Source organism: Cherax quadricarinatus, chromosome 17 (assembly GCF_038502225.1).
Source record: "Cherax quadricarinatus isolate ZL_2023a chromosome 17, ASM3850222v1, whole genome shotgun sequence".
Lineage (NCBI taxonomy): Eukaryota > Metazoa > Arthropoda > Malacostraca > Decapoda > Parastacidae > Cherax > Cherax quadricarinatus.
The window spans coordinates 50,209,139-50,229,075 of record NC_091308.1 but is presented as its reverse complement, the minus strand read 5'-3'; the positions used below and the strand labels follow the sequence as shown (position 1 = coordinate 50,229,075).

Here is a 19,937-nt window from a genome sequence, read left to right as displayed (position 1 = left end):
CCGTAAACGATCTCTGTATTTGTTCCAGCTCCGATATTTCTCCTGCCTTGAACGGGGTTGTCAGCACTGAGCAATATTCTAAGTGAGGGAGCACTAGCGATTTGAAGAGTGTCACCACTGGCATTATTTCCCTTGTTTTGAAAGTTCTCAGTATCCACTCTGTCATCTTCCTGGCTGTCGTGATCTTTGTCTTGTTATGGTCTCTAAAAGAAAAGTTCGCTGACATAATTATTCCTAGGTCTTTTACGTGTTCCTTCCGTTCTTTTTGGTGACCCTCTTGAGTTTTGTATATAGTGTTTCTTTTGAGTTCTTCATTCTTTGCATACCTAAGCAGCTGGAACTTATCACCATTGAAGGTCATGTTGTTCTCCACTGCCCACTGGAAAACCCTGTTTATGTCTTCCTGTACTTTTTCAGTGTCCTCTACCGTACTGACTTTCATGCTTATTTTAGTGTCATCTGTAAATGATGATACAAAAGTGTGCCGGGTGTTTTTGTCTGTGTCTGCTATGAGGATGAGAAACAGCGGAGGTGCCAGGACAGTGCCTTGGGGCACTGAGCTTTTGACCTCGCTGATGCTGGATCTTGCCCTTTTCACTACTACGTTTTGTGTTGTGTGTGTTAGGAACCCGAAAATCCATCTGCCTACCTTCCCCGTAATGCCCATGGCCTTCATTTTGTGCGCTATCACTCCATGATCGCATTTGTCAAACGCCTTTGCAAAATCTGTGTAAATCACATGTGCGTTTTGGTCGTCTTCCAATGCCTCCGTAATTCTGTCATAATGGTTCAGCAGCTGTGACAGACATGATCGTCCTGCTCTAAAACCATGCTGGTTCTGGTTATGTTGGTTATGCTGCTCCATGAAATTTGTAACCTGCCGTCTAAACACTTTTGAAGATTTTTATGATGTGAGAAGTTAGGCCTACTGGTCTGTGCAATCTCCTGAGTATTTTGTATGTCATGATCAAATACTGCTTGTTACTTTTAGTCAGGTTAGGTTAATTTTCTGGGATAAGATACCAATGTAGTGTGTAATGCCTGGCCTAGGATCGGGCTGTGAGAGTGTTGGATTTGTGCGTAGTGGTTGTTGACTGGATGTTAGGTTGTGGATGAGAGTGTTGGATTTGTGCGTAGTGGTTGTTGACTGGATGTTAGGTTGTGGATGAGTGTTGGATGTGTGGGTAGTGGTTGTTGACTGGATGTTAGGTTGTGGATGAGTGTTGGATGTGTGGGTAGTGGTTGTTGACTGGATGTTAGGTTGTGGATGAGTGTTGGATGTGTGGGTAGTGGTTGTTGACTGGATGTTAGGTATGGAGGGAGGGAAGTATAACATTGGTGGTGTATAATGTGGTGGTGGTGTCTCGCCAGGCGACCTTCCCACAACAATACTGATGCAACACCTGTTACTGACCTGCTGCTGGTGGTGGTGGTGGTGGTGGTGGTAGTGCTGCTGCTGCTGCTGCTGCTGGTGCTGGTGGTCGTCTTCTCCAGCCTCGCATCACACTTGAAGTTGTTTTATCACGTTGTTTACTATATTAGTAACACTGCTCCGTTACACTCATCATTATTGACTACCATCAGTGTTATGATGCTACCACCAACACCTGCTTCTGCATGTTGACACCTGTTGCTGCTGCAGGTTGACTGCTGCTGCTGCTTCATGCTAACACCTGCTGCTGCTGCTTCATGTTGACACCTGCTCCTGCTTCATGTTGACACCTGCTGCTGCTGCTTCATGTTGACACCTACTGCTGCTGCTTCATGTTGACACCTGCTGCTGCTGCTTCATGTTGACACCTGCTGCTGCTGCTTCATGTTGACACCTGCTGCTGCTGCTTCATGTTGAAACCTGTTGCTGCTGCTGCTTCATGTTGACACCTGCTGCGGCTTCATGCTGACACCTGCTGCTGTTGCTGCTTCATGCTGACACCTGCTGCTGTTGCTGCTTCATGCTGACACCTGCTGCTGTTGCTGCTTCATGCTGACACCTGCTGCTGTTGCTGCTTCATGCTGACACCTGCTGTTGCTGCTTCATGCTGACACCTGCTGTTGCTGCTTCATGCTGACACCTGCTTCATGCTGACACCTGCTTCATGCTGACACCTGCTGTTGCTGCTTCATGCTGACACCTGCTTCATGCTGACACCTGCTGTTGCTGCTTCATGCTGACACCTGCCGCTGCTGCTTCATGCTGACACCTGCTGCTGCTGCTTCATGCTGACACCTGCTGCTGCTGCTTCATGTTCACACCTGCCGCTGCTGCTTCATGCTGACACCTGCTTCTGCTTCATGTTGACACCTGCTGCTTCATGTTCACACCTGCCGCTGCTGCTTCATGCTGACACCTGCTTCTGCTTCATGTTGACACCTGCTGCTGCGTCATGCTAACACCTGCTAGTGGAGGTAATATGACAGGTATCACACAAGTGTGGACACCTTCAATCATCACATAAAACACCTGGAATTTGAAATTGTGGGCGGGGAGGGAGGGGGCGGGGGACGGGGGCGGGGGAAGGGTTAGAGCTGCTGCTGGGGTCGTTGACAGCAAGTGTGCGTGTGGCTGTGTGCTGCTGCTGTTACTGTTGTTGCTGATTCTGTTGTTGCTGATTCTGTTGTTGCTGTTGTTTCTACTGTTGCTACTGTTACATCTAATGTTGCTGGTTCTGATGTTACTGTTGCTGCTACTGCTGTTACTGTTGGTACTACTGTTACTGTTGCTGCTACGATTACTGTTGCTGCTGCTACTGTTACTGCTGCTTCTACTGACGTTACTGTTGCTGTTATTGTTACTGTTACTGTTGTTGCTACTGCTGTTACTGTTGCTACTGCTGTTGCTGCTACTGCTGTTACTGTTGTTGCTACTGTTCTTACTGTTGCTGGTACTCACGCCCTTGTATGATAAATTGTACCAGTATTGTTAAACAATTGTTCATGAACTGAAAGTTGTTTACAAGGTGAACTGTTTGTACATGGTACAGCAGTTGTTTTTCTGTTTACTTTGATAGTGATGTTGTGTACATGGTACAGCAGTTGTTTTTCTCAGTTTACTTTGATAGTGATGTTGTGTACATGGTACAGCAGTTGTTTTTCTCAGTTTACTTTGATAGTGATGTTTACATAAACTAGAATATTAATGCAGGAGTCCAGACAAGTGTATTAGTTAATATTTGTTCTTATATCCGCTACTCCATCACATAATTATTTCAACTGGGATGATCACTTGTCAAAATTTACACTACAGTGATGTATATGTTGGAACAGTTGTACCATTACCGCAGGGAAACTGTACCTCCGTGTGAGTCAGTTATATGTTGGAACAGTTGTACCATTACCGCAGGGAAACTGTACCTCCGTGTGAGTCAGTTATATGTTGGAACAGTTGTACCATTACCGCAGGAAACTGTGCCTCCGTGTGAGTCAGTTATATGTTGGAACAGTTGTACCATTACCGCAGGGAAACTGTGCCTCCGTGTGAGTCAGTTATATGTTGGAACAGTTGTACCATTACCGCAGGAAACTGTGCCTCCGTGTGAGTCAGTTATATGTTGGAACAATTGTACCATTACCGCAGGGAAACTGTGCCTCCGTGTGAGTCAGTTATATGTTGGAACAGTTGTACCATTACCGCAGGGAAACTGTGCCTCCGTGTGAGTCAGTTATATGTTGGAACAATTGTACCACTACCGCAGGAAACTGTGCCTCCGTGTGAGTCAGTTATATGTTGGAACAATTGTACCATTACCGCAGGGAAACTTTGCCTCCATGTGAGTCAGTTATATGTTGGAACAGTTGTACCATTACCGCAGGGAAACTGTGCCTCCGTGTGAGTCAGTTATATGTTGGAACAATTGTACCATTACCGCAGGGAAACTGTGCCTCCATGTGAGTCAGTTATATGTTGGAACAATTGTACCACTACCGCAGGAAACTGTGCCTCCGTGTGAGTCAGTTATATGTTGGAACAATTGTACCATTACCGCAGGGAAACTGTGCCTCCATGTGAGTCAGTTATATGTTGGAACAATTGTACCACTACCGCAGGAAACTGTGCCTCCGTGTGAGTCAGTTATATGTTGGAACAATTGTACCATTACCGCAGGAAACTGTGCCTCCGTGTGAGTCAGTTATATGTTGGAACAATTGTACCATTACCGCAGGAAACTGTGCCTCCGTGTGAGTCAGTTATATGTTGGAACAATTGTACCATTACCGCAGGAAACTGTGCCTCCGTGTGAGTCAGTTATATGTTGGAACAATTGTACCATTACCGCAGGGAAACTGTGCCTCCGTGTGAGTCAGTTATATGTTGGAACAATTGTACCATTACCGCAGGGAAACTGCCTCCATGTGAGTCAGTTATATGTTGGAACAATTGTACCATTACCGCGGGGAAACTGTGCCTCCGTGTGAGTCAGTTATATGTTGGAACAATTGTACCATTACCGCAGGGAAACTGTGCCTCCGTGTGAGTCAGTTATATGTTGGAACAATTGTACCATTACCGCAGGGAAACTGTGCCTCCGTGTGAGTCAGTTATATGTTGGAACAATTGTACCATTACCGCAGGGAAACTGTACCTCCGTGTGAGTCAGTTATATGTTGGAACAGTTGTACCATTACCGCGGGGAAACTGTACCTCCGTGTGAGTCAGTTATATGTTGGAACAATTGTACCATTACCGCAGGGAAACTGTGCCTCCGTGTGAGTTATATGATGGAACAATTGTACCATTACCGCAGGGAAACTGTGCCTCCGTGTGAGTCAGTTATATGTTGGAACAATTGTACCATTACCGCAGGGAAACTGTGCCTCCGTGTGAGTCAGTTATATGTTGGAACAATTGTACCATTACCGCAGGGAAACTGTGCCTCCGTGTGAGTTATATGATGGAACAATTGTACCATTACCGCAGGAAACTGTGCCTCCGTGTGAGTCAGTTATATGTTGGAACAATTGTACCACTACCGCAGGAAACTGTGCCTCCGTGTGAGTCAGTTATATGTTGGAACAATTGTACCATTACCGCAGGAAACTGTGCCTCCGTGTGAGTCAGTTATATGTTGGAACAATTGTACCACTACCGCAGGAAACTGTGCCTCCGTGTGAGTCAGTTATATGTTGGAACAATTGTACCATTACCGCAGGAAACTGTGCCTCCGTGTGAGTCAGTTATATGTTGGAACAATTGTACCACTACCGCAGGAAACTGTGCCTCCGTGTGAGTCAGTTATATGTTGGAACAATTGTACCATTACCGCAGGAAACTGTGCCTCCGTGTGAGTCAGTTATATGTTGGAACAATTGTACCATTACCGCAGGAAACTGTGCCTCCGTGTGAGTCAGTTATATGTTGGAACAATTGTACCACTACCGCAGGAAACTGTGCCTCCGTGTGAGTCAGTTATATGTTGGAACAATTGTACCATTACCGCAGGAAACTGTGCCTCCGTGTGAGTCAGTTATATGTTGGAACAATTGTACCACTACCGCAGGAAACTGTGCCTCCGTGTGAGTCAGTTATATGTTGGAACAATTGTACCATTACCGCAGGAAACTGTGCCTCCGTGTGAGTCAGTTATATGTTGGAACAATTGTACCATTACCGCAGGAAACTGTGCCTCCGTGTGAGTCAGTTATATGTTGGAACAATTGTACCACTACCGCAGGAAACTGTGCCTCCGTGTGAGTCAGTTATATGTTGGAACAATTGTACCATTACCGCAGGAAACTGTGCCTCCGTGTGAGTCAGTTATATGTTGGAACAATTGTACCATTACCGCAGGAAACTGTGCCTCCGTGTGAGTCAGTTATATGTTGGAACAATTGTACCACTACCGCAGGAAACTGTGCCTCCGTGTGAGTCAGTTATATGTTGGAACAATTGTACCATTACCGCAGGAAACTGTGCCTCCGTGTGAGTCAGTTATATGTTGGAACAATTGTACCACTACCGCAGGAAACTGTGCCTCCGTGTGAGTCAGTTATATGTTGGAACAATTGTACCATTACCGCAGGAAACTGTGCCTCCGTGTGAGTCAGTTATATGTTGGAACAATTGTACCATTACCGCAGGAAACTGTGCCTCCGTGTGAGTCAGTTATATGTTGGAACAATTGTACCACTACCGCAGGAAACTGTGCCTCCGTGTGAGTCAGTTATATGTTGGAACAATTGTACCATTACCGCAGGAAACTGTGCCTCCGTGTGAGTCAGTTATATGTTGGAACAATTGTACCATTACCGCAGGAAACTGTGCCTCCGTGTGAGTCAGTTATATGTTGGAACAATTGTACCACTACCGCAGGAAACTGTGCCTCCGTGTGAGTCAGTTATATGTTGGAACAATTGTACCATTACCGCAGGAAACTGTGCCTCCGTGTGAGTCAGTTATATGTTGGAACAATTGTACCATTACCGCAGGAAACTGTGCCTCCGTGTGAGTCAGTTATATGTTGGAACAATTGTACCATTACCGCAGGAAACTGTGCCTCCGTGTGAGTCAGTTATATGTTGGAACAATTGTACCATTACCGCAGGAAACTGTGCCTCCGTGTGAGTCAGTTATATGTTGGAACAATTGTACCACTACCGCAGGAAACTGTGCCTCCGTGTGAGTCAGTTATATGTTGGAACAATTGTACCATTACCGCAGGAAACTGTGCCTCCGTGTGAGTCAGTTATATGTTGGAACAATTGTACCATTACCGCAGGAAACTGTGCCTCCGTGTGAGTCAGTTATATGTTGGAACAATTGTACCACTACCGCAGGAAACTGTGCCTCCGTGTGAGTCAGTTATATGTTGGAACAATTGTACCATTACCGCAGGAAACTGTGCCTCCGTGTGAGTCAGTTATATGTTGGAACAATTGTACCATTACCGCAGGAAACTGTGCCTCCGTGTGAGTCAGTTATATGTTGGAACAATTGTACCACTACCGCAGGAAACTGTGCCTCCGTGTGAGTCAGTTATATGTTGGAACAATTGTACCATTACCGCAGGAAACTGTGCCTCCGTGTGAGTCAGTTATATGTTGGAACAATTGTACCATTACCGCAGGAAACTGTGCCTCCGTGTGAGTCAGTTATATGTTGGAACAATTGTACCATTACCGCAGGAAACTGTGCCTCCGTGTGAGTCAGTTATATGTTGGAACAATTGTACCATTACCGCAGGAAACTGTGCCTCCGTGTGAGTCAGTTATATGTTGGAACAATTGTACCATTACCGCAGGAAACTGTGCCTCCGTGTGAGTCAGTTATATGTTGGAACAATTGTACCATTACCGCAGGAAACTGTGCCTCCGTGTGAGTCAGTTATATGTTGGAACAATTGTACCATTACCGCAGGAAACTGTGCCTCCGTGTGAGTCAGTTATATGTTGGAACAATTGTACCATTACCGCAGGAAACTGTGCCTCCGTGTGAGTCAGTTATATGTTGGAACAATTGTACCATTACCGCAGGAAACTGTGCCTCCGTGTGAGTCAGTTATATGTTGGAACAATTGTACCATTACCGCAGGAAACTGTGCCTCCGTGTGAGTCAGTTATATGTTGGAACAATTGTACCATTACCGCAGGAAACTGTGCCTCCGTGTGAGTCAGTTATATGTTGGAACAATTGTACCATTACCGCAGGAAACTGTGCCTCCGTGTGAGTCAGTTATATGTTGGAACAATTGTACCATTACCGCAGGAAACTGTGCCTCCGTGTGAGTCAGTTATATGTTGGAACAATTGTACCATTACCGCAGGAAACTGTGCCTCCGTGTGAGTCAGTTATATGTTGGAACAATTGTACCATTACCGCAGGAAACTGTGCCTCCGTGTGAGTCAGTTATATGTTGGAACAATTGTACCATTACCGCAGGAAACTGTGCCTCCGTGTGAGTCAGTTATATGTTGGAACAATTGTACCATTACCGCAGGAAACTGTGCCTCCGTGTGAGTCAGTTATATGTTGGAACAATTGTACCATTACCGCAGGAAACTGTGCCTCCGTGTGAGTCAGTTATATGTTGGAACAATTGTACCATTACCGCAGGAAACTGTGCCTCCGTGTGAGTCAGTTATATGTTGGAACAATTGTACCATTACCGCAGGAAACTGTGCCTCCGTGTGAGTCAGTTATATGTTGGAACAATTGTACCATTACCGCAGGAAACTGTGCCTCCGTGTGAGTCAGTTATATGTTGGAACAATTGTACCATTACCGCAGGAAACTGTGCCTCCGTGTGAGTCAGTTATATGTTGGAACAATTGTACCATTACCGCAGGAAACTGTGCCTCCGTGTGAGTCAGTTATATGTTGGAACAATTGTACCATTACCGCAGGAAACTGTGCCTCCGTGTGAGTCAGTTATATGTTGGAACAATTGTACCATTACCGCAGGAAACTGTGCCTCCGTGTGAGTCAGTTATATGTTGGAACAATTGTACCATTACCGCAGGAAACTGTGCCTCCGTGTGAGTCAGTTATATGTTGGAACAATTGTACCATTACCGCAGGAAACTGTGCCTCCGTGTGAGTCAGTTATATGTTGGAACAATTGTACCATTACCGCAGGAAACTGTGCTTCCGTGTGAGTCAGTTATATGTTGGAACAATTGTACCATTACCGCAGGAAACTGTGCCTCCGTGTGAGTCAGTTATATGTTGGAACAATTGTACCATTACCGCAGGAAACTGTGCCTCCGTGTGAGTCAGTTATATGTTGGAACAATTGTACCATTACCGCAGGAAACTGTGCCTCCGTGTGAGTCAGTTATATGTTGGAAAACAATTGTACCATTACCGCAGGAAACTGTGCCTCCGTGTGAGTCAGTTATATGTTGGAACAGTTATATGTTGGAAAGTTGTACCATTACCGCAGGAAACTGTGCCTCCGTGTGAGTCAGTTATATGTTGGAACAGTTGTACCATTACCGCAGGAAACTGTGCCTCCGTGTGAGTCAGTTATATGTTGGAACAGTTGTACCATTACCGCAGGAAACTGTGCCTCCGTGTGAGTCAGTTATATGTTGGAACAATTGTACCATTACCGCAGGAAACTGTGCCTCCGTGTGAGTCAGTTATATGTTGGAACAATTGTACCATTACCGCAGGAAACTGTGCCTCCGTGTGAGTCAGTTATATGTTGGAACAATTGTACCATTACCGCAGGAAACTGTGCCTCCGTGTGAGTCAGTTATATGTTGGAACAATTGTACCATTACCGCAGGAAACTGTGCCTCCGTGTGAGTCAGTTATATGTTGGAACAATTGTACCATTACCGCAGGAAACTGTGCCTCCGTGTGAGTCAGTTATATGTTGGAACAATTGTACCATTACCGCAGGAAACTGTGCCTCCGTGTGAGTCAGTTATATGTTGGAACAATTGTACCATTACCGCAGGAAACTGTGCCTCCGTGTGAGTCAGTTATATGTTGGAACAATTGTACCATTACCGCAGGAAACTGTGCCTCCGTGTGAGTCAGTTATATGTTGGAACAATTGTACCATTACCGCAGGAAACTGTGCCTCCGTGTGAGTCAGTTATATGTTGGAACAATTGTACCATTACCGCAGGAAACTGTGCCTCCGTGTGAGTCAGTTATATGTTGGAACAATTGTACCATTACCGCAGGAAACTGTGCCTCCGTGTGAGTCAGTTATATGTTGGAACAATTGTACCATTACCGCAGGAAACTGTGCCTCCGTGTGAGTCAGTTATATGTTGGAACAATTGTACCATTACCGCAGGAAACTGTGCCTCCGTGTGAGTCAGTTATATGTTGGAACAATTGTACCATTACCGCAGGAAACTGTGCCTCCGTGTGAGTCAGTTATATGTTGGAACAATTGTACCATTACCGCAGGAAACTGTGCCTCCGTGTGAGTCAGTTATATGTTGGAACAATTGTACCATTACCGCAGGAAACTGTGCCTCCGTGTGAGTCAGTTATATGTTGGAACAATTGTACCATTACCGCAGGAAACTGTGCCTCCGTGTGAGTCAGTTATATGTTGGAACAATTGTACCATTACCGCAGGAAACTGTGCCTCCGTGTGAGTCAGTTATATGTTGGAACAATTGTACCATTACCGCAGGAAACTGTGCCTCCGTGTGAGTCAGTTATATGTTGGAACAATTGTACCATTACCGCAGGAAACTGTGCCTCCGTGTGAGTCAGTTATATGTTGGAACAATTGTACCATTACCGCAGGAAACTGTGCCTCCGTGTGAGTCAGTTATATGTTGGAACAATTGTACCATTACCGCAGGAAACTGTGCCTCCGTGTGAGTCAGTTATATGTTGGAACAATTGTACCATTACCGCAGGAAACTGTGCCTCCGTGTGAGTCAGTTATATGTTGGAACAATTGTACCATTACCGCAGGAAACTGTGCCTCCGTGTGAGTCAGTTATATGTTGGAACAATTGTACCATTACCGCAGGAAACTGTGCCTCCGTGTGAGTCAGTTATATGTTGGAACAATTGTACCATTACCGCAGGAAACTGTGCCTCCGTGTGAGTCAGTTATATGTTGGAACAATTGTACCATTACCGCAGGAAACTGTGCCTCCGTGTGAGTCAGTTATATGTTGGAACAATTGTACCATTACCGCAGGAAACTGTGCCTCCGTGTGAGTCAGTTATATGTTGGAACAATTGTACCATTACCGCAGGAAACTGTGCCTCCGTGTGAGTCAGTTATATGTTGGAACAATTGTACCATTACCGCAGGAAACTGTGCCTCCGTGTGAGTCAGTTATATGTTGGAACAATTGTACCATTACCGCAGGAAACTGTGCCTCCGTGTGAGTCAGTTATATGTTGGAACAATTGTACCATTACCGCAGGAAACTGTGCCTCCGTGTGAGTCAGTTATATGTTGGAACAATTGTACCATTACCGCAGGAAACTGTGCCTCCGTGTGAGTCAGTTATATGTTGGAACAATTGTACCATTACCGCAGGAAACTGTGCCTCCGTGTGAGTCAGTTATATGTTGGAACAATTGTACCATTACCGCAGGGAAACTGTGCCTCCGTGTGAGTCAGTTATATGTTGGAACAATTGTACCATTACCGCAGGGAAACTGTGCCTCCGTGTGAGTCAGTTATATGTTGGAACAATTGTACCATTACCGCAGGAAACTGTGCCTCCGTGTGAGTCAGTTATATGTTGGAACAATTGTACCATTACCGCAGGAAACTGTGCCTCCGTGTGAGTCAGTTATATGTTGGAACAATTGTACCATTACCGCAGGGAAACTGTGCCTCCGTGTGAGTCAGTTATATGTTGGAACAATTGTACCATTACCGCAGGAAACTGTGCCTCCGTGTGAGTCAGTTATATGTTGGAACAATTGTACCATTACCGCAGGGAAACTGTGCCTCCATGTGAGTCAGTTATATGTTGGAACAATTGTACCATTACCGCAGGAAACTGTGCCTCCGTGTGAGTCAGTTATATGTTGGAACAATTGTACCATTACCGCAGGAAACTGTGCCTCCGTGTGAGTCAGTTATATGTTGGAACAATTGTACCATTACCGCAGGAAACTGTGCCTCCGTGTGAGTCAGTTATATGTTGGAACAATTGTACCATTACCGCAGGGAAACTGTGCCTCCATGTGAGTCAGTTATATGTTGGAACAATTGTACCATTACCGCAGGAAACTGTGCCTCCGTGTGAGTCAGTTATATGTTGGAACAATTGTACCATTACCGCAGGAAACTGTGCCTCCGTGTGAGTCAGTTATATGTTGGAACAATTGTACCATTACCGCAGGAAACTGTGCCTCCGTGTGAGTCAGTTATATGTTGGAACAATTGTACCATTACCGCAGGAAACTGTGCCTCCGTGTGAGTCAGTTATATGTTGGAACAATTGTACCATTACCGCAGGAAACTGTGCCTCCGCGTGAGTCAGTTATATGTTGGAACAATTGTACCATTACCGCAGGAAACTGTGCCTCCGTGTGAGTCAGTTATATGTTGGAACAATTGTACCATTACCGCAGGAAACTGTGCCTCCGTGTGAGTCAGTTATATGTTGGAACAATTGTACCATTACCGCAGGAAACTGTGCCTCCGTGTGAGTCAGTTATATGTTGGAACAATTGTACCATTACCGCAGGAAACTGTGCCTCCGTGTGAGTCAGTTATATGTTGGAACAATTGTACCATTACCGCAGGAAACTGTGCCTCCGTGTGAGTCAGTTATATGTTGGAACAATTGTACCATTACCGCAGGAAACTGTGCCTCCGTGTGAGTCAGTTATATGTTGGAACAATTGTACCATTACCGCAGGAAACTGTGCCTCCGTGTGAGTCAGTTATATGTTGGAACAATTGTACCATTACCGCAGGAAACTGTGCCTCCGTGTGAGTCAGTTATATGTTGGAACAATTGTACAATTACCGCAGGAAACTGTGCCTCCGTGTGAGTCAGTTATATGTTGGAACAATTGTACCATTACCGCAGGAAACTGTGCCTCCGTGTGAGTCAGTTGGAACAATATGTTGGAAAACAGTTATATGTTGGTTGTACCATTACCGCAGGAAACTGTGCCTCCGTGTGTGTCAGTTATATGTTGGAACAATTGTACCATTACCGCAGGAAACTGTGCCTCCGTGTGAGTCAGTTATATGTTGGAACAATTGTACCATTACCGCAGGAAACTGTGCCTCCGTGTGAGTCAGTTATATGTTGGAACAATTGTACCATTACCGCAGGAAACTGTGCCTCCGTGTGAGTCAGTTATATGTTGGAACAATTGTACCATTACCGCAGGAAACTGTGCCTCCGTGTGAGTCAGTTATATGTTGGAACAATTGTACCATTACCGCAGGAAACTGTGCCTCCGTGTGAGTCAGTTATATGTTGGAACAGTTGTACCATTACCGCAGGGAAACTGTGCCTCCGTGTGAGTCAGTTATATGTTGGAACAATTGTACCATTACCGCAGGAAACTGTGCCTCCGTGTGAGTCAGTTATATGTTGGAACAATTGTACCATTACCGCAGGGAAACTGTGCCTCCATGTGAGTCAGTTATATGTTGGAACAGTTGTACCATTACCGCAGGGAAACTGTGCCTCCGTGTGAGTCAGTTATATGTTGGAACAATTGTACCATTACCGCAGGAAACTGTGCCTCCGTGTGAGTCAGTTATATGTTGGAACAATTGTACCATTACCGCAGGAAACTGTGCCTCCGTGTGAGTCAGTTATATGTTGGAACAATTGTACCATTACCGCAGGGAAACTGTGCCTCCGTGTGAGTCAGTTATATGTTGGAACAATTGTACCATTACCGCAGGAAACTGTGCCTCCGTGTGAGTCAGTTATATGTTGGAACAGTTGTACCATTACCGCAGGAAACTGTGCCTCCGTGTGAGTCAGTTATATGTTGGAACAATTGTACCATTACCGCAGGAAACTGTGCCTCCGTGTGAGTCAGTTATATGTTGGAACAATTGTACCATTACCGCAGGGAAACTGTGCCTCCATGTGAGTCAGTTATATGTTGGAACAATTGTACCATTACCGCAGGAAACTGTGCCTCCGTGTGAGTCAGTTATATGTTGGAACAATTGTACCATTACCGCAGGAAACTGTGCCTCCGTGTGAGTCAGTTATATGTTGGAACAGTTGTACCATTACCGCAGGAAACTGTGCCTCCGTGTGAGTCAGTTATATGTTGGAACAATTGTACCATTACCGCAGGAAACTGTGCCTCCGTGTGAGTCAGTTCTTCAATTTTTTCTTCAATAAACATTATTCACAGTCCTTCGTATAGTAGTAAAATATCTCCAACACAACTGTGTTGGAGACGTCTTTACTCAGACGTCTCCAACACAACTGTGTTGGAGAGGTCTTTACTCAGACGTCTCCAACACAACTGTGTTGGAGACGTCTTTACTCAGACGTCTCCAACACAACTGTGTTGGAGAGGTCTTTACTCAGACGTCTCCAACACAACTGTGTTGGAGACGTCTTTACTCAGACGTCTCCAACACAACTGTGTTGGAGAGGTCTTTACTCAGACGTCTCCAACACAACTGTGTTGGAGACGTCTTTACTCAGACGTCTCCAACACAACTGTGTTGGAGAGGTCTTTACTCAGACGTCTCCAACACAACTGTGTTGGAGACGTCTTTACTCAGACGTCTCCAACACAACTGTGTTGGAGAGGTCTTTACTCAGACGTCTCCAACACAACTGTGTTGGAGACGTCTTTACTCAGACGTCTCCAACACAACTGTGTTGGAGAGGTCTTTACTCAGACGTCTCCAACAGAACTGTGTTGGAGAGGTCTTTACTCAGACGTCTCCAACACAACTGTGTTGGAGAGGTCTTTACTCAGACGTCTCCAACACAACTGTGTTGGAGACGTCTTTACTCAGACGTCTCCAACACAACTGTGTTGGAGAGGTCTTTACTCAGACGTCTCCAACACAACTGTGTTGGAGAGGTCTTTACTCAGACGTCTCCAACACAACTGTGTTGGAGAGGTCTTTACTCAGACGTCTCCAACACAACTGTGTTGGAGAGGTCTTGACTCAGACATCTCCAACACAACTGTGTTGGAGACGTCTTTACTCAGACGTCTCCAACACAACTGTGTTAGTGTTAATTCAGTAAGTAGTGGAAGTTTTACTCTGGTAACTTTAAGGTCTCTTTCCTCACCTCAAGTTCACCATCTTAACTTAATATAACTTAATAATAAATCTTTGAGTACAATTGTCTGAGTTTTACTCAGACGTCTCCAACACAACTGTGTTGGAGAGGTCTTTACTCAGACGTCTCCAACACAACTGTGTTGGAGAGGTCTTCACTCAGACATCTCCAACGTTTGTTAAGTTATACCATTAATTAAGGAAAGATCCTGGACTTCACCTTAGGAAACAGACAAAGCAAATGTGATAATAATTATGGACAAGGTAGATTATAGTGGAAAAATGAACATGTTATTAGAAGACTGGGGAACCTTGGTGGCTTTTAAAACCTTCTAAGTCTGTTACCTGTGTTTTATGATAGGTCTTTGAGTGTTGCCCCTCACACACTCTCCAACACTACCTCTTTGTTTGTTTTTTTGTTTTTGTTTTTTTTTAACATCCAAAACTACCTTTGATGAGTTGCAAGATTTTTTCCTACTGGCTGAGCCCGACCTTAAGTGAGGCTCGTCTGGTTCAGGTCTAAGTTATTTCGGTGTATTGTAAAGTTAACTACCCTTGTCTATGTTTTATGAAGGTCAGTGGTTGTGTCTTGAGGTGTTTCAAACACGACTACAACTGAAGCAATAATGAAGGATAAACTGGATGACACCAGTAATAAATATAACCTCTCTGTATTCTTCCATTAATAACAACATGGAGTGTACCACCACCAGTGTTCGTCTCCACTCTTACTGGTTGTTGGGTTTGGCTTCAAAAATAAGTTGTTACAGTAATGATTTATATCGGAATTTGTTCTGTTTTAAAGTACACATTGGTTTTACCGACCGTTCAGCCACACTTACAGTATAAACAACTAGCGAGGTCCGCATGACACCACTGGTAGTACTGCTACTAAAAGATGGTGCTTCTGAACTGTCATTCCCTATTGCTCACATAATAAATCTATCAATCACCACTAATACCGTACCGGAGGGGTTCAAGGAGGCCAGAGTTACTCCTATCTTCAAGAAAAATATTAAGTCTGATGTCAGCAACTATAGACCTGTTAGTATACTCAGTATAATATCCAAAATTCTAGAGAGGGCGGTGTATTCTCAAGTAGTTAAGTACCTTAATGACAACAACATTCTCCATAGCTATCAATCGGGCTTTAGAAGATCTTACTCAACCGACACCTCCCTAATTAATCTGATGGATTACCTGAGAACTGAAATGTCAAAGGGGAACCTCATAGGTATGGTAACCTTAGACCTGCAAAAGGCCTTCGATACTGTCAACCACAATATATTATGTAATAAACTTCAAGCTATCGGTATAGGTTCTGTAGACTGGTTTAAGTCCTACCTTAGCAACAGGAGACAAATTGTCAAAATCAACAAAACGGAATCAGAACCCCTGCCGATAACTTGTGGAGTTCCCCAAGGTAGTGTTCTGGGTCCCTTATTGTTCTTATGTTATGTCAATGACATGCCTGTCAGTGTCAAGTGCAAACTCCTACTGTTTGCAGATGACAGTGCTCTGTTAGTGTCAGGTAAAGACCCACAAGATATAGCTAATGTTTTAACACTGGAACTGGAGTCCTGCAGCAAATGGTTAGTAGACAACAAACTATCATTACACCTCGGGAAAACTGAAGCCGTTCTCTTTGGCACGAAACATAAACTGAGAAGGGTAAATAATTTTAATGTCCAGTATAATGGGGAGCCCATCACTTTGGTTTCATCAGTAAAATATCTGGGAATCCCCTTTGACCCATGCATGTCAGGAGAAATGATAGGGAACAGTGTAGTAAAGAAAGCGAATGCCAGACTGAAGTTCCTGTATAGACAAGCACAGTGTCTACCTACTGAGGCTCACAGGACCCTATGTCTAGCCCTTATACAATGCCATATGGATTACGCTTGCTCTTCGTGGTACTCTGCCTAGACAAAAAAAACTGAAAGATAGACTGCAAATCACCCAGAACAAAATCGTAAGATTCATCCTGGGGCTGGGACCAAGAGAACATGTAGGCCAGGATGAATTACAGCAGTTGGATATGCTGAATGTTGAAGACAGAGTAAAACAACTGAAGCTAAATCATGTTTATAAAATTGCTCACAAACAATGTCCAGAATATCTTGCTGTCAATTTTGTCAAGGTTGGGAACCAAAGCAATCATAGTACTAGGGGGAGAGAGCACAACTTTGTAGTACCCACAGTCAGTGGCCAGGCGTCAAACACCTTTTATTGTACAGCAATAAAGAAATGGAACAGACTGCCTGCACATGTCAAAGCCAGTCATAGCATGAACCAGTTCAAGAAGACTGCCAAAAAGTGTCTGATGAATGTAGCTACAGAAAGGGAGGGGAATGATTTTCTATTTTTTAGCTAAAATACGTGTAAATTTTACCTTATCCCTAGTAATGACCCTCGTATTGTAGATAGTCTTAATGACCCTCGTGTAGTAGATAGTCTGTTTAGTATGATAATAAGATGTTATCTTCATTATAGAATAATAAAAAAAATATTATAACCTTTATATTATAATAATAAGGTAAAAGGACCACAATGGAAATAAGTCACTGTCTGACTTTTTTGGGTTATCCCAGGTTCTCTACACATATGCTGCTATGTATGATAATTCTATGTAACTGTATTTGTGTATACCTGAATAAACTTACTGCTACTGCTGTTATACCCATGGCTTTCATAAAGAAATTGGAGCACGCATTAATAACTGGGCTTCTATCCTTCAAACACAACTGTTTGCCATACTTCTTGCACTCAAAGGCGTCCATGTATCTAAGGTTAAGATAAGATAAGATTTCGTTCGGATTTTTAACCCTGGAGGGTTAGCCACCCAGGATAACCCAAGAAAGTCAGTGCGTCATCGAGGACTGTCTAACTTATTTCCATTGGGGTCCTTAATCTTGTCCCCCAGGATGCGACCCACACCAGTCGACTAACACCCAGGTACCTATTTGCTGCTAGGTGAACAGGACAACAGGTGTAAGGAAGCGTGTCGAAATGTTTCCACCCGCCGGGAATCGAATCCTGGCCCTCCGTGTGTGAAGCGGGAGCTGAATGCCCTGAAGTCGTTAAGTATAAATTGTGGCATGCTTGTGTCAGGAGCCAGACACAGGTATGGTAGGATTGTGGACAGTGGAGTCAGAGTGCACATGCTGTGGATTCCATCTCACATGGGTCTTCAGATGCATGATAGAACTGATGAACTGGCTAAGTTATATGCCTTTAAAGAGAGAGTAGATTACAATCTTGGCTTGTCAGTTAGCAGTTTGAGAACAATAATACGAAAAGAACTTCAACTGAATTTTATTGATTTCACACTCAGGAAGATTGACACAAGTCAGTCCATTTATCATCATTCCATCATGCAGGAGGAGCCACATGTCTATGGTGCATCCAACAAAATAAGCAGACTCTTGGATGTCACTACTGCCCGGCTCCGGCTGGGTTACAAGTATCTTTGGCAGGTTAAATCACCACCACCAGATGTAGACCAAACGAAATGTAAACTTTGCCAGATGGACTATTGTCACACCTTGCGTCATTATGTACTGGAGTGAGTCACACCCTGCGTCATTATGTACTGGAGTGCGATAAAATTAATGAATTTAGAGACAACTCGCTCAGAAATGATCCAGACAGGTCAAAGTATTTGATCCACAGTTTTATATTACAGACCAGTCTGAAAAAATACCCTGGCTTTGCTCACTGTAAATAAAGCTAATTTTATTATTTTAGTAACACATTGGCCGTTTCCCACCAAGGCAGGGTGACCCGAAAAACGAAAACCATCATCATTCACTTCATCACTGTCTTGCCAGAGGCACAATTACACTACAGTTTTTAAACTGCAACATTAACACCCCTCCTTCAGAGTGCAGGCACTGTACTTCCCATCTCCAGGACTCAAGTCCAGCCTGCCGGTTTCCCTGAATCCCTTTATAAATGTTACCTTGCTCACACTCCAACAGCACGTAGAGTCCTAAAAACCATTTGTCTCCACTCCTATCTAACACGGTCACACACGCTTGCTGGAAGTCCAAGCCCCTCGCACACAAAACCACCTTTACTCCAACCTTTCCTAGGCCGACCCCTAACCCGCCTTCCCTCCACTACAGATTTATACACTCTCGAAGTCATATTTCGTTCCATCCTCTCTACATGTCCAAACCATCTCAATAACCCCTCTTCAGCCCTCTGAATAATAGTTTTTCGTAATCCCACACCTCCTAATCTCCAATCTACGGATTCTCACACCACACAATGCCCTCAGACATGACATCTCCACTGCCTCCAGCCTTCTTCTTGTTGCAATATTCACCACCCATGTTTCACACCCATATAAGAGCGTTGTTAAAATTATACTCTCATACATTTCCAATCTTCTCTTTCATGGATAAAGTTATTTATCTCAACAGACTCTTCAGTGCACCACTCATCTTTTTCCCTCCTAAGTACTATGATTCGCCTAATATTTCCAATTGTTATGAGGTGTGGATGTGTGTTTCATTTCCTTTTTAACTTGTTCAGGAATCAAAACATTGTGGCCCAGCCCCTGGACCCATTATGTACCTCTGTAATGTTGAGGCACAGTCCTGGACCCATTATGTACCTCTGTAATGTTGAGGTACAGTCCCTGGACCCATTATGTACCTCTGTAATGTTGAGGTACAGTCCCTGGACCCATTATGTACCTCTGTAATGTTGAGGTACAGTCCCTGGACCCATTATGTACCTCTGTAATGTTGAGGTACAGTCCCTGGACCCATTATGTACCTCTGTAATGTTGAGGTACAGTCCCTGGACCCATTATGTACCTCTGTAATATTGAGGTACAGTCCCTGAATCCCTTCATAAATGTTACCTTGCTCACACTTCAACAGCACGTCAAGTATTGAAAACCATTTGTCTCCATTCACTCGTTATCAAACACGCTCACGCATGCCTGCTGGAAGTCCAAGCCCCTCGCACACAAAACCTCCTTTACCCCCTCCCTCCAACCTTTCCTAGGCCGACCCCTACCCCGCCTTCCTTCCGCTACAGACTGATACACTCTTGAAGCCATTCTGTTTCACTCCATTCTCTCTACATGTCCGAACCACCTCAACAACCCTTCCTCAGCCCTCTGGACAACAGTTTTGGCAATCCCGTGCCTCCTCCTAACTTCCAAACTACGAATTCTCTGCATTATATTCACACCACACATTGCCCTCAGACATGACATCTCCACTGCCTCCAGCCTTCTCGCTGCAACAT

At 44.4% G+C, this 19,937-nt stretch overlaps 1 protein-coding gene across 2 annotated transcripts in view; it reads left to right on the top strand.

Annotated features, from left to right (window-relative positions):
- LOC128686295 (protein Hook homolog 3) overlaps positions 1-19,937 on the top strand; it is a 753,866-nt gene that overhangs the window by 92,623 nt on the left and 641,306 nt on the right. The window lies entirely within an intron of this gene.